Genomic DNA, 15,217 nt, shown 5'->3' with positions numbered 1-15,217 from the left:
CTGGTTTCATTAAAAAATTCCCATGTGAACACAAAACATCCCAGGATAGATGAATTCCTGCCATATGGCAGAGTTCTGGCCGATTTCCTGGTGGGATGCTAAAAATCCCAGCCTTTGTATATCCAAGGCTCCAAAGCAACTCCACCATGCCAGGGCTTTCAAGCTCACAGAGCTGTGAGTCTAACCCCACCCTTTCCAGGACGAAGCTTTGGTGGGGAGAAGTGGGTAGGGGATGAAGTCCTGGAGAGGAGAAATCACTCTTTTCCTTCTCTCAAGGTTCCCAGAGCCCTGGAGTTTCCAGCTCAAGGCAGTCTGGATAGCAGAACATATATTTTGATGTATGAAGCATCATATGTCTGTGTTTCCAAAGTAAAGAATGTAGGGGGCAACCTGGCTCATGGAAAATTTTGAGAACTTTGGTTTCATTATGACTTAGGTTGAAACCAAAATTTTAAAACATCAGGATCTCCTCTGAACCTCAGTGCCACAGTTTGGTCAGTGGTTTAAAACTAATTCTGACAAGGGGTACTATGAATCCAGCATAAATAAAAAAATATTAGTCAGGGCAATCTACAGTTTGAAAAAATACATTTATTGTCTGAATATTGCAAAAGATCTGTTCTTTATTTTTACATAGAGGAGGTTTCCTCTTGCTCTCTGGCAAAACCACAAATGCACAAAGCAATTGGAGATACTCATCACTTATTTGACACTGCAGATCTCTAATTTCTCCACATGCAACTCCCAGAATTTTAAGCACACCTCAGCACAGTACACGCCAAGAAGGCAGAATTGGCCAGGGTGGGGAGCATTCCTGGTGAAAATTCTCCGGTAGATAAAATATACACATTATTTTTTATAAAAGATCAAGCACTGATGTTGTAGCTTTCCATTAGACTCTGCTCCTCTCTCACTGTTCTTTTAAGATTCCCTTTCTTATTTCAGAGGAAAACAAGTACCTGACATACAGGAGTACAGTATACCTAGACTGAGAGTTGGGCTTTATACCTATATGGAAGACATTAATTTTTAACTTATTAAAAATAAGGGGGAGAACCCAGTGGCCTAGTAGAGAAGGCCACTAAATTTATAATGCTGTGTTAAACAATGTACATGAGTACACTGTAAATGTCCAGACCATGTTACATCCTCTTTCAAAAGTAGGATTATGATTCAGAAGTTCCTCAGATTGGCTCTACTTGAGTCTTCAAAGGCTGGTGGTTCCATGGGAGCAACAAGCAACTAGACTTTTCCTACATCATGCATGGTTATCTGTATATCTGCACCCGCTTGCTTCTTACTGAAAGGCTGCACCATTATAAGACAAGGGGCGATTTGTATATGGCTTTTTACTCTTCTGCTGCCAGGGTAAGTATGGCTTACCCTGTAAGGCAGCAGTAGGGTCTATATAGGAAGGTGGAGGTTCGATGATAAAGCAGAAGATCAGAATGAACAGGGGGGGAAAAACTAGGAACCATATGCAAACTAGCCCAGATTAATTTTTTTTCTTTTTTGTTCTTCCTTTTTTAAGGGAGGAGGCGGCATAAACAGGTTGGGGGTGGCCTGCCTTACTATTGCGGTTTCTTGCATACAACACACTTTTCCTCAAAAAACAGCTGCTGGACAATAGGGCATACATTATAAGCAAGGAATTATAGTAGCAAATGTTTCTCCAGCACATGCATCTGGAAAAGCAAAAGTAATGTATAACGTGCTCCACAGGCAGCAGTTCAATTAGCATACCAGGCTCCTCAGTTATTTACTGCTACTTACAAGTATTTTCAAGTAAAGATCTTTTTTTCTTCATTCTGACTTTCAAAAACAAGATGTGTGTCTTATTTCAGGGCAAGTCATATGCAAGAAAATACAGTGTACTATACAAAAACCCAAATGGCAGAGGCCATTGGGAAAAGTTTTTAAAGATGAGTAACTCTCCTTCTTCCAATATTTTAAGCCAAACTGCAGACATATCACAGAACACTTGTTATTGCTAATCTGTTCTTTCCAGCTCAAGCTTGTTTTAGATATGTGAAATGTTTTGATTCAAACAGCTTAATGCTGTAGCTACCAAGCATAGTTTCTAGCATTACCACAGAGAAGCAACAACTGATGGGCAGTAATAAGTAAGAGAAGATCAAGATTGCCTTCCAGAGTAGCAATTGCAGTTCTACACACCTCATAGGGCAAGATCCATCCTTCACATTTCTACTGTAATTAAAAATTGGTTATTTCAGCATTCACTGCACCCACACACACACGGGTGCTCTTCACCTGCACGGATTGTGCAATCATCTTCCTAAAAAAAGGAGGCACATACCAGAGGCTACAGACAGCTGGCAAACTGGCTCCAAGTAACTAGACAGACATTTTACTTATGACAAGCAGTCTTAGCTCATTCCAATAATTAAACAGGATTCAATATTCAAGACAAATGAACATAAACTCATCTGAGAAGGATGTAAGGAAAGAGTTCCAAAGGAAAAATCACCAACTTTAGGAGAGAAACATTTGCCGTAACAATGCTTTCTTCTACAAATGGCATTACAATACTGAATTTTTACATGCAATGAACAGGCCTCTCAGATAACCCCCACCCCTTTTAAAAAAACCTGTTCCTTGAAAAGAAATACTCAGAAAACCCACATTCTCTGACAACCTGCACACCTGTAAAAGTACTGTTCCTGGCTAAGGTCACCCCTTGTTCTACACTGAAAACAGGAAAACTCTGCTTGAGAAACTTCCCCAAGTCTCACGCAACAATACAAGTATAACAGTAACCTGTGGGTCATGTATTATATGTTTGTTATGTATTCTTGTACGTATAAGTGTATGATTATGAACAAGCAGAAAGATTCCACTAAGCCAGAAATTTCCTGGAAATAAATCTAGAAGTGACTGCAATGCTTGCAAAGTTCAGATAGCTCATTTGCTCCATACTGTAGATTCCCTTCATTCTACTATATCTGACCTCAGTAATCTACGCTGATTGATAAAAAGTTGGGGGGGGGAGAGGGCACATTATTCCAGACTATCATATTAGTATAAAATAGGTTCCTAAGTACTCCATCAGTGTTACCAAATAATGGTAATTGCCAGCAAGGGCTGCTTTTGGTCTCCAGGTTTGCATCAGGGCTGCCTGAGTGCCCACACTTTCTTAGTCAAGAATAGTTACGTCAGAAACCTCTTCCAAAGAAAGCTTCATCAGAACCGTTATTGGCTGCCTTGGGGATAGTCTAGGAGTCCCATTAAGCTCTTCTTCTTTAAATTGTCCATGCATGTGCCACACCCTGCATACCAACCACGGACATAGCTGGTCCAGGCAAATGTCTGGTGCTATGAGGCTATATCTCAGGTTTTCAAGTGCCCCAAACAGACTGGAGTCTTTCTAGGGACTGCTTTTTGGTGTACTATGGGAGAACATATCTTTTTTTCCACAGCCAAAAGTGATTTTAGCTCCCCTTCACATTTAGTTAATATTCTTCCATGTCTGCACACTCCTTACTTCTGTCCATTCCTAGGTGGTTGGCCAAGCCATGGATCTGGTGACTAAATTGTTTCTGCCTGAGAGTGAATTACTTACACAGCAAGTTATTGGCTCTACAAAACAATGACTTGCCTTTTCCAGGCATTTTCTGATACAGTGAATGCCCAGGAGGACTCTGAAGCATTCACAGCAGATCAAAAGGCCCAGTGACTGCTGCACTTATGCAGAGCAGCACTTCCAAAGCAAAAGAACCAGCACAGTCTGGTGGGATGATATCAAGTTGCAGAGTAAATGTGCAGCATCTTTCAGGGCTTACCACCTTGGATTGTACTTGCCCTTGAGCATGTCTGAAAAGGCTGCATATGAGGAAGCCATGGGACTACAGGTATCTACCTGCACATGCAAGGACAGTCCCCAGCTTCCATAGTCCAGTCCAGACTGGTTGGTCCAAAGTCCTGGAGTGGTGTCCAGTGTGGACTTGGAGCAATATGGTGTGCCAGGCAGGTGGCCAGGCAGGCATTGCTGCTGCTGCACAGGAGCAAGGTATCTTGGTATGCAGTGCATGACAAAGGCAGCAAGTTCACTTAAAACCAGTCTCAGTTCATGTACTGAGTTTGTGTGTAATCACTGCAACAGAAAACATGCAGATTTTTCTTCCTAAATTCTTAAATATGTTCCTGGTTCCTATTTGAGCATACTTGATCTTCTTCTAGTATCAGCAGTTGCAAATCCCTAATTAAACTTTCACCTCAGAGCAGACATTTCCTGACAGGAGGACTCCAAAACAGCCCTGTGCCCTACTACTTTGCCAAAGGTTTATCAATCATCAGCAGGTTAAAAGGATGGCCTGCAATCATCTTAATGACTGCCCAGAAGGCAGGGCTGGGGTCCAAAGTAGAATCTTCAGCTGAGCTGAGATAATGATGCCACCTTCACTTCACTCTACTTAACTACAAAACTATCTCAACAAATATCCCAGCAGTAAATAAGTCTAGCCATCACATGCACAGATTATCTGACAGACAGCTAACGAACTTCTGCTGTAACATTCCAGCACTGCAGACATAAAACTGATTTGCTTCCATGTCCAAAAAAAGATTTGAATTGTGAGTGTGACTGTGATCACCACTTCCACCACAGCAGTTCCATGGAAGATAGGCTCCACTGTGCCTTTGCTCAGAACCCGCTCAGCTCTGACCCCAGCTGACGGGGCTGGACCCAATGATCTCATGAGATCCCTTCCAGCCCTGATGTCTATCAAATCAGATTCTCACACGTTTACCCAGTGATGTAACTCATCACATGAAGTCAGCAGGCTGCTAGAATTTAAAATTTCTTTTGGGGAAAAAAAAAAAAGGAAAAAAATATGGAGAAGAGGGCATATGCTGACAAAAAGAGGAAGGAATAGCAGGAAAAGGGAACAAAAAACTTACACATGCTCATTATGGAGAGAATCCTACATCTGTGCATGTATAATTTCAGTGGAAATGTTGTATGTAAAGGAGTTACAGAACTGGGGCTGATTAAAAGAAACTATAAGTAAAAATCCTCAATAATAATAAAAACCCCAAAACAAAAACAAAAAACAACTAGACACACTTAGTTTGTCAACATTATCATTAGAGCCTTTATGATTGTTACAAAGCAAGTCCTATCATCTACAATTGTTTTCCACCCTGCCATCCTCTCCATGGTGCAATAGAGGTACTATATCAGTTAGGGTGTGGTAAATGAAACTAATCAGCAACACTGCAGATGACTAAACTTATTTCCTGGTATGTCACTACCTATCCACCAATCAGAACATAAATGTTTTGATCCTAATATGGACAGAGAATAAAACTTCAATTACAAGTCATTCTGAGTTAAAACAAAACAAAACAAAAAAACCTTTAAATTCTAAACCCCGCCCCCACCATTTATATGATAACCATTTGCCCAAAGGAGGAAAAGACTTGTGTAGATTTAAAAAGAGACCCTTGATTTCTAATAAGGAATGTAGGTATTCTAAGAAGAAAGGGGAATGCAGTTCCACTTCCTTTATCATTAGTGCTGTGTATGAATACAGTTCTAGGAAAGAATTAAGCTTTTACTACTTTGCCTTTACTTGCTTGATCAAATACAGAAGAGGAAAAAGCATGCTAATATTGTTAATATTAATTTCTATTAACTAGAACTTGTGTTTTAAACTCCTTGGATTTTGTAGGAGACATGAAGGCTCCCCCTTCTGGAGAGTCTGAAATAGTTCCTTTAAGAAAGCTGGAAGTTCATTAGAATCTGAATGAAATCAGTAGCAGAAAGAAAAGAAAGAAAAAAGTTTCTCTTCACTTCCACTAAAATAAAACATGTATTATTTCAGGCCTGAGATGACATACTTTCACAACAGGCATTAGACAACAGGCCCAGCCTGCATGGGAAAGAGGAAGGCTGGATTCAAAACATGGGCTGTGAAACAAGATATGCAATTTGCTTAACACGGAAACAGTGTCATTAAAAATGAATGTAATGAAGATTTCCATGAACTAATCAATGTTGTCATCTCAAAAATGCCATTTGGAAAAGAGTCAGATTCATGTTCTATTTGCTGCAGCTTTAATCTGAGGCACTGACCAACATAGACAAGTCAGTTGATAGCTGGGAGATAGGCCAGATAAAAGGAAAGCTAAAAACACCATTGTTTCATTTAGGATTAACTTGCAAGAGTTCTCTGACACACACATGCTTGCAAAAAGTTTGAATGAGGGTGAGGGGCATGGGTTAATGTGCTTATTCCAATGACAAATAGACGAGAGAAGTTTTACCATTCTTAGTTTATTTGAATGCTATAGTAGAAAAAATGAAAGGGAAAAAAGCATCTTCAAGTTCCTTCGTTATAATAGTTTTAGTTCTGACAAACAGGAGGTAGGACAATACCCACGTCTGTATGTGAATCAAATCTTGGACGTCAACTGTCAACACACTGCATGTTATGTTTACCTTACAAATCAATAGTGGGACATGAATTAAACAGGGAGGCTGTTTAACTACAAAAAACTGTTTTTAAGAAGTAGGCATCTGTAATTATATTGGTTAACATTCTCAAAGAATCCTAAATCACTTACGAGTTTTCTTGTGATTAAAGCACCCTTAAGAATTTTACCCATAATGTCACTGGGGGGGACCCAAAACCTTTGCTTCAAAGCATGATGAAGTTTGAAAATGAAAAATGGTTTTTCATGTTGACATTTCTTTGTAGAATGACCTGTTTTATTGGTCCATTTGAAGAGTGTATATAAATACTCCTTTAGAAAAGCTGACTCAAGAAAGTCTGTTAAACAGAAGGGCTGGGTCGTGTGTATTTCAGTTAGTGTCAAGTAGCACCTTGAATATAGCTTTGTAGGGAGAAGGGTGTTGTGAGCAACTTGTAATGATGAGACTCCAGTCCTCTAAAATAGCCGTGCAGTTCTTTTTGTTCAGTATTAATGCAAAAAGACTGCTCTGGGAATTAGAAACAGATTCTAGCTCAGCTATTGATGATATTCCTTAAAATAAATTATTCAGTTGTTACTTAATGATGAATAAAGGGTTGTGGAAATCCATGCATTAATTAAATGAAAAATTAACTGGCATAACTGACTAGCCCTGGGCATAATACTTAAATTCAAAGCAATTCCTGAACTTCTGCATTTAGTGGGCGAAAAGGAACTATGTAGAATACCAGTGTATCAACTATACAAGATATTACTAAAAAAAAGTTTTCTATAAATATACCTAGTCAAGGACCAGTCCTTTTTCAGTAAAAACAACAACAAATTAAACTCTTCCCAACAACCTCAGAGCAAGAATTTTGGCCTAAGTGAGATAGATCAGGCTCTCATGGATTATTCCCACCCATGTAAATCCTTGTGGGATGCCCATGGTGGCATTTTATTCCCTGTAGCACAGAGATGGGTCCACCGGGAAATATGAACCTGAAGAGAACAGCCAATATCTTTTTACTCGAGCCTGCAAAGACCTAGTGCCTTGGCCAAGCTCAAATGAAGCTGCACTTGCTACAGCATCTTCTCCCACATCAGTTATTACTACATCTGTTACCCAGACCAGTGGAAATGGTTTCCCTAATGCAGCAAGGACTTCGTAAGTAGGACAGCTCCAAGGATGCAATAAATCTCCATCAGTGTTTGAACAGGGTCTTGAGTAATGAGGCAGAGAGGGAAGGCTACATGCATTTCTGGAGATCTGGAAGTGGCTGAGAATCTCTTCACTTGTCCTTTCTACCCCTCTGTATCAGGGCTATTTTATATGTCCTTCACCAACAAATAGACATTTCTCATTCTAAGTAATGCACAACGGATAGAATAAAGGCAACTTCTATCGCAGGGATGGGCAAAATGCAGCCCTCGGGCCAGATGCAGCCCGCCAGCCCATTCTATCCAGCCTGCGGGCCCCTAAAAAATTTAGGAAATTAATATTTATCTGCCCCTGGCTGCCTGTCATGCGGCCCTCGATGGCTTGCCAAAACTCAGTATGTGGCCCTCTGCTCAAAATAATTGCGCGCCCTTGTTCTATCACATATAGAGAGGACCATGGGCCTGGTGCATATTAACCTAGTTTCCCATCCAAATATCTGTGTATCAAGGTTTAAATAGAAAAGTAGATAGGCGCAACCTGCAATGTTAGTTGTCGCTTACCACACCAGCACAGCAAGTCTGCAGTACAGTTAAGGAGTATTATGTTACCCAGCTATTATAATTCACCTCTGCTTAAATTCCAGATCAAATACCTTCTCCCATACTTACACCAGGTAACCAAACCACAGGACAGTATTTCATTAAATATTTGGCATGTTGCATCAAGTTACCACTGGTATACAAGTTTGTGTGTCATGGGAAATAGTGGGCTTCTGCAACAAGGTAACATTGCATAATATAGTATACCAGGAATGTAGAGATTTAAACAAGAGATGTAAAACAATCCTTACCTTTAGGGCACTTGTAATAGAAAGTATGTCATAATTTGTCCCAGGAACTTTTTGTACACAGAAAGTGGGGATGTTTCATTTTTAGTATGAAGAAATAAAATCATTGTTGCATTACATAGTTAAGTTTTTGTTTTAGCAGGGTTTGCTAGAACATGTTTTAGTTCAGCACGCAAAACCTGCATTCTCTAAAATGCATCTGTTAGTAGACCTTGAGATTATTTATTAATGTAATTAAATCTGACAATCACATACAACTCCACTATCCTCCTTCATAAAGGTTTGATATGGAGACAGGATCCCAGGAACTAATTACACCAAGCAGGTATTCAGTTATGTTATCTCTGCTCAAATGAGAATCATTCATACACAGGTCACATCTGTGGAATTCATTTTCAAGCTTTCAACATGTCATTTCTGATATTCATTAGCCACACTCATATTGTGGACACAAATACTGCATGCAGGATTGACAGCTGGTTATTTTAAAAATTCTGTATGAAGGAATTCAAAGAGGCTATAGGGGTGCATTACTCAGTCACAGGTGCAGAAACTTGCATATCAACAAGATGGTTCTAATCTTCAGTATTCTGCTCTTCCTACATTCATATAATACTAAATTGTTATCTACGGTTCTAACCTGATTAAATTGGAGTACAGTAGCAACAACAGATATGAGTTAATGATATTTAGGGAATAGAAAGGCAGAACTGGAGCAGAAACCCACTGTTCAGACTTAAAAGAAACAGAGCACCTCCTCTTTCCTACAGAATATACAAGTTTGAAAATTCAGTATTTTTTTCATGGTCAGTCTGGATTGCAGTTAGAGCTAAAAAGGGAACCCAGTCTGCAGCTCAGCTACAAAATGCTATCACTCCATTAGCCTTCAAAAGCAAAACAGGAATATTTTAACTGGCAAGTGTGGTAACCACCCATTCCTTAGGAGTGAACTCCATTGAAAAAAGCAGTAGGAACTTAAAGATGCATTCTGGGCAAAGTGCTCAGCTAATGCAAACCAGCACTGACCCACAGATTTCACATCATCAAGTAGTCTCGTTACATCCCATTATCCACCCCTGAATCTTTTCCTGATCTAATCAGCTGGAAAAAACTAAAGCAAAACTGTTGAAATATTTAGAAAAAATTAGACTTGGTAAAAGACAGATAAAATGTCAGGTTCTGAATACTAAATTTGCAATTTCACATGGCCTTAGTACAGCAAGTACTAACTGTATCAGAATGCAAGCACTGGTGTCAGTAACGATTGTTTTGCATATTGTAACTTTGTCTTTTTACTATCACTGTGGCTGCACAAAGATTGCATTTACCTCTCCCAAGCCCATCTATATCGACGTAAAATTAGAGAGGATAATATAACTAAATGAACAGATGGATTTGCACCAACCAATAACCAGGATTAGTAATCATAATACTTCGTCATCCAACAACATATAAACAAGCATTCCGTTACTTACCAAACCTAAGTCTTCCCTGAGAAGAAAACAGCTATCTTTTCACTTCATCTGTTTCCAAGGCTTACCAGTATATTTCATTTATGGATTGATTCTTTGAATCTTGACACATGCACAAGAATTAGGCATGAGTATTTTGAAAGAATTTAAAATCTTTTCATTGACCAGTCTGGATGGGAAAACTGTAAAATACCCACAAACAGCTAGTAGCTTAAAATGCATTCACCCTTAGAATAAAAACACCATTTGCCTGTTATTGCACATACTGTGGGTAACTCCTGGAGAGAGGAAAGTTTTGAACAACCACAGTGGATCACGTAAAAGGCCCTAAAGGCAAAACATGACTGTCTTCCCATGGAAAGCTTCACATCATTTTAAGATATCTTAACTGTTTTCTTAAGGCTCGCACAATAGAAGAATAAATTGGGACAGCCCCTTAACTGGCACAATAGCTTGCCAGCCCAGTCAATTAATCTCGAAGTTTAAAAAGTCTGAGAAGGATTTACTATGGTCTCACAGAGCCAAAGAAAGTGCTTTTAAAAAACAAACAAACTACCTCCATTGTTACACACTTGCAATGCCAGGCCCACTTAGTTTTAAGTTTTGTGTTGAATATCTACTTAGCTGTGTGTAGCCAGTAGAAAAATTGTTGGCATCATTTTCTAAACTGAGGTGGGTAAAGACATGATGCCATAGATGAGCAACGAAATAAAAGGGCTAAACCTGTGTTCAAAGTGCTGAAGTAAGCTGTTGTAGTCCTATTAATAAAAATCAAAATTACTCTACAATAATGCAATGACACTGCTTGGTCCATGTCAATATTCTATCCTGAAGTTATTCCTCGAATGTCACAGTTTTAAAATTTATCTGAGACAAAACCATGACATGGTGAAGAGGGATGAGGAAGGGGACTTCTTTTGGTTGTATCAGTGTAATTGAGAAAAAACAAACAAGCAAACCCTGAATTAAATTTATACGAAATACTACCACTCACTTGTATTGTAGTACCCTGGGGTGAGCAAAAAAGGGTGAAAATGGAATCCAGCTGCCAGCTGGATCTGGATCCGGCCCACAGGCCAGTTTGCTTGCGCCTGTACTACCCCAATACCTCATTTAAGAATCTTGGTCACAGGACGATAGGAACTACAAACAAATAACAGACAAGATGGTTCACTGGCACAAATCTAAGTACCATTTGGTAACATTACACTCAATTTCCCTCCTTTTAAGGAATTAAGATATGGCCCAATATGACTACAGTCCAGTTTCTAGGGAAGCTAAATAAGCTTTTATGTACTTGTAGTGCCAAGAGTAGTCATCTATAGATGAAAGAATTCCATTCTTACTCATCGTCATGTCAGAAATAAACTGAACAACTCCAGCTCTAGAATGTGTCACGCTACAGAATTCACCCTGGATCTGTACAACTAATTTCAACAGTAATATAGGTACCTCAAGTTTCTAAATCACTTTTCAATCTAGTTAATATCCTTAATTTAGAATATCTATGTTTTTCAGAAACAAACTAACATGCAATACTGGTATATATGAATTACCAATTACCCTGTCCCTCTTAGGACAACAGTAAGAAACAAAATACTTACCAGCAATAAGAGTGTTGCATTTCAAAAGCACTGTAAAAGTGTTAATGGAGCCTCACACTTATCTATCACACAGGCTTGTTAAGTATTACCCCATTTTATAGACAGGGAAACAGGCACAGATAAAGTTACTTGCCCAAAGGCACACAGAGCTAGGCACCAGCAGAAGTTGGATTAGAACTCAGGAATGTCTAATTCTCAGGCCTTTGTTTCTCCAGCCCATATCATAAATTGCATTTCTTTAAAGTTTTTCCAACTTTGTAGGGAGAGCAAAATTGCCAAAAATTTACGTATTTTTTCGCCAAGTTCAGTATTTATTCAGTGTCAGTTTATCAAAAAGAATACAAATATGTTTTGCAATAAGGCCAGAAAGTACAGCTATGTAAAAATGTACCAACAGCAGGGGGTACCTGTTTGTTAATCAGAGTAGTTATAAACTGTTTTAGAATTAATATCCCAGCAAATCACCTTGTCCACAGAGAAAGTTCTGGCTTAGAAAAGGTATTCTGGCTTTCCAGTCTCAAGCATAAAGATAAAATCAAGTGTTATGTATGGACTGTGATCAATGTACTAACTGTTTTATGTTACCTCTACTTTTGGAGGGTGCTGCTTGTTACCCCTTTTAAAATACCACCACAACACTAAAGAATGGGAAGGGGGATGGGCTCAAGGTCAAGAGAATAAAAAGTTTAAACTCAATTTTCAGGCTTTCCTCCAAACAGAAAAAATATCAGAGAATAAAAGAAGCAATGGTTTTATAAAACAAAAAGTAGTCCCATTTTTGAGCAAAGGTTTTTAAAATTCTAGCATGTGAACAGTTTAGGGAAAATAAATACAAGTATTTGGCATTGATTTAATCATGACGTTACAAGACAGCTTCAGACAGATTAGGCCAGGAGTAAAATTCTCAGTGATTCTGCTCATCTTTGCCTTAGTTCATAAACATGCTAGAAAGAAGACTAATACAAATATTTTGTAAATGTAAATAGCTAAAGCATCTCAGCAGATCTTATTTCTTGAATGCAGTGAGCTGTCTATGACTTGTCTTACAGGAAAGAGAAATGATAGACATAATTGTATACCTTATACTTTTTAAAAATAATGATTTAGACTCTAAACTAATTATATATGTAAAGCCACATACACACACACCCATCATACATAAGAATATGCCAAATCATATCTGCTCAGCTGGCAGATGATTTGTTTCCATTCACATACTATTGTATTTTAGCATTCATTGTTAGATGAACAGATCTGCCAGGGCAGTAAGATAATTTATGTAGCTCCTTGCCAGCCAAGTGCCAGGCATTTTACAAAAGGTAATTAAATATTGGCACCTAAGAAGCAAATGAAGTATGTCTTTTTACCCTATTTTACAAATTTGGAACTGAATCACAGAAAGGTTGAGAGACCTGCCCATGGTCTTTACCAAGAATTGGAAGTTCAGCTGAAATACAGCTATCCCAGCACACAATCCCCAATGAAAGGAGAGTAGACCTTCCAACAGGGGGCTCATGGGTCACCTCCAGTACCCAGGCTCCCACCCAGACACCACTCACCACATTGCTCTGGCTGCAGCAGCAACCAGGGACTCCAGGTTTCCCTTCCCTCCTCTAGCTCCCACCCCTGCCCCTTCCCCAGGGGGGCACTACAGCACATCTCACCATGCCGGTGGGAAGAGAGGGTACCTACACAGCAGCAACCTGGGAGACCTGTAGCCCCCACTGCTGTGGTCTATGGGGCCTCCAGACATTTAGAAGTTGGGTGGCCCTCGTATACCTAACCAGAAAATCTAGCTGGAACAAAACAGAAGCTCTTGTATAAAGTTTCTCAGTCATGCCAACATACCTCAACTTTGACCTCCAGAGACCATCTTTAGATACATGAATGCATTTGGTTTCCATGCTCAAATCACCTCTTGGCTGAGATTGTCAGCAAGGTTGCCAACTGAGAACAATATTTTAAAACTGACAAGAGACCTCCAGATCCTTTCACATACATCAAAATGACATCAAAAATACACTAGTAGTTATCAACTTGGTAAGGATTCAGTCCCATGACCTAAAAGGTCTATACCCCATCATCAACAATTTTCTGAGCTAATTGCTCACTCTCTGCATTTCTAAATCATATTTTCAGCCCACACATAAAATGCAATTGACATGACAAGGCAATTACTACCATAGATTAAGCTACACTTCAATGCCCGAATAAAAATGTGTGTCAGATTCAATTAAAACCAATGTGTAAAAGCAGTAGAGAATATAACATTGGTAGATATGTGCCACCAACCTCCCAGCGTGATAATACTTGCAGACTGTTCTTAACATTGTTTCAGGATGTTTACAAATACATGTTCAATGAAAGTTAACATACTGTCAGATAATCTTATCTGTTTTTGTAAATTCTTCCATCATAAGAGAGCAAAAGATTTCATACAGAAATACTGTAATTAGTTTAATTCTTTAAAAAAAGGTTAAATTTTTTCAGGGTATAAAAGCTTCAAGTCCATCCTACAGCAAACCAATAAAAGAGCTAGCTTTGAAGCAGACTTAGTTTTACTGACACTGTATCTGAGACCAGTAAAAGTGGAAAGTTTGCCTATAAGAGTAATCTAGCCAAGCAGCTGCAGTTAACTTTATTCAGTAGGCATCTTACTTCAGATCTTATTCAAGTGGCACATGTACATCAGAGACATGGCACACACCACCACCTCCATTTCTGTATTAAACCCTTCTCAACAAGTATGTACTAAGGAGGAAGCAACATCAGCCTAGGAGAGAACGCAACTGAAAAAATGCAAATAAGATACAAGAACCACTTACCACTTTCTGCTTCCTAAATATTAAAAAAAAAAAAATTAGATTCTTAGTAGAAGATAGTCCACTATGGACCATGGGGGTTGCAAATGGATGCCCAACTGTAAGTTAACTAGCCATTTTGAACTGACACACCCATCTGACAGGCCACTGCAACGCACAGCCTTTCTGAACAGAAATAGCACTGCACATACCAAGGCAGGTGAAGTTAGAGAGCACTGCTGCATGTTCATTTATAAGCCCAAGGCAGAGCAAAACACATCAGCCAGCATCAAATGGGGGGGGGGGAGTTTGTGAGAAATAATTGGTTAACTTCCACAGATCACTTCAAGGAGGTGAGTGCTAATGGGATTGGGCCATCACAGGGCACATGATCCACCCCAGCCAGGTCTGACTTCAGTGGGGTTATTTCACGTGGAGATCAGAGAGAAGCAGGGGGGCTGCAATGGCACTCCAGAGGTCACCTGCCCCGACCCCGCTGAGGGCCGGTGTGGCCCAGAAAGGACGCGGCTGCCCCGGTGCTGTGCACAGGTCCGTGCTCGCTCCCACGCCCTTCCCCGGCCTCACCTCTCCCGGCTCCTCGCTGCCTGCCCGGCCGAGCCGGAGCTCCCCACAGCCCCCTGCCCCGGGCTGGGACAAGGACTCGCTCCTCTCGCTGCCTAAGAGATCAGCCCCACTCCGCTTCGAGACCTGACCCTCCCAAAAAAAGGAGGGGGCAGCTGGCCCCCGCCCGTCTATACATAGCAGCTGCTGTCACCGCGGCGCCCGCACGTCCCGGCGCGAAGCCGCCTGGCGGCGGGACCGGAGCCGGGGGCAGGTGAGAGCCCGCTGCCCGCCCCGCGCGCTCACGCACTCACCACCGCGGCATCCCGCTCCGCATG

The 15,217-nt window shown here is 40.2% G+C and overlaps 1 protein-coding gene across 2 annotated transcripts in view; it reads right to left on the bottom strand.

Annotated features, from left to right (window-relative positions):
• LOC109321193 (protein-methionine sulfoxide oxidase MICAL2-like) overlaps window positions 1–14,529 on the bottom strand; it is a 204,955-nt gene extending 190,426 nt beyond the window's left edge. For both annotated transcript variants that reach the window (XM_019551660.1, XM_019551659.1), the window contains exon 1: window positions 14,343–14,529. The gene's annotated coding sequence lies outside the window, so the exon portion shown is untranslated. The remainder of the gene's footprint in view (window positions 1–14,342) is intronic.
• Between the last annotated feature and the right edge of the window lie 688 nt (window positions 14,530–15,217).

Source organism: Crocodylus porosus, unplaced genomic scaffold (genome assembly GCF_001723895.1).
Source record: "Crocodylus porosus isolate Cpor-Errol unplaced genomic scaffold, CroPor_comp1, whole genome shotgun sequence".
NCBI lineage: Eukaryota > Metazoa > Chordata > Crocodylia > Crocodylidae > Crocodylus > Crocodylus porosus.
The sequence above is the reverse complement of the archived record's forward strand: the minus strand, read 5'-3'. Positions and strand labels throughout refer to the sequence as shown.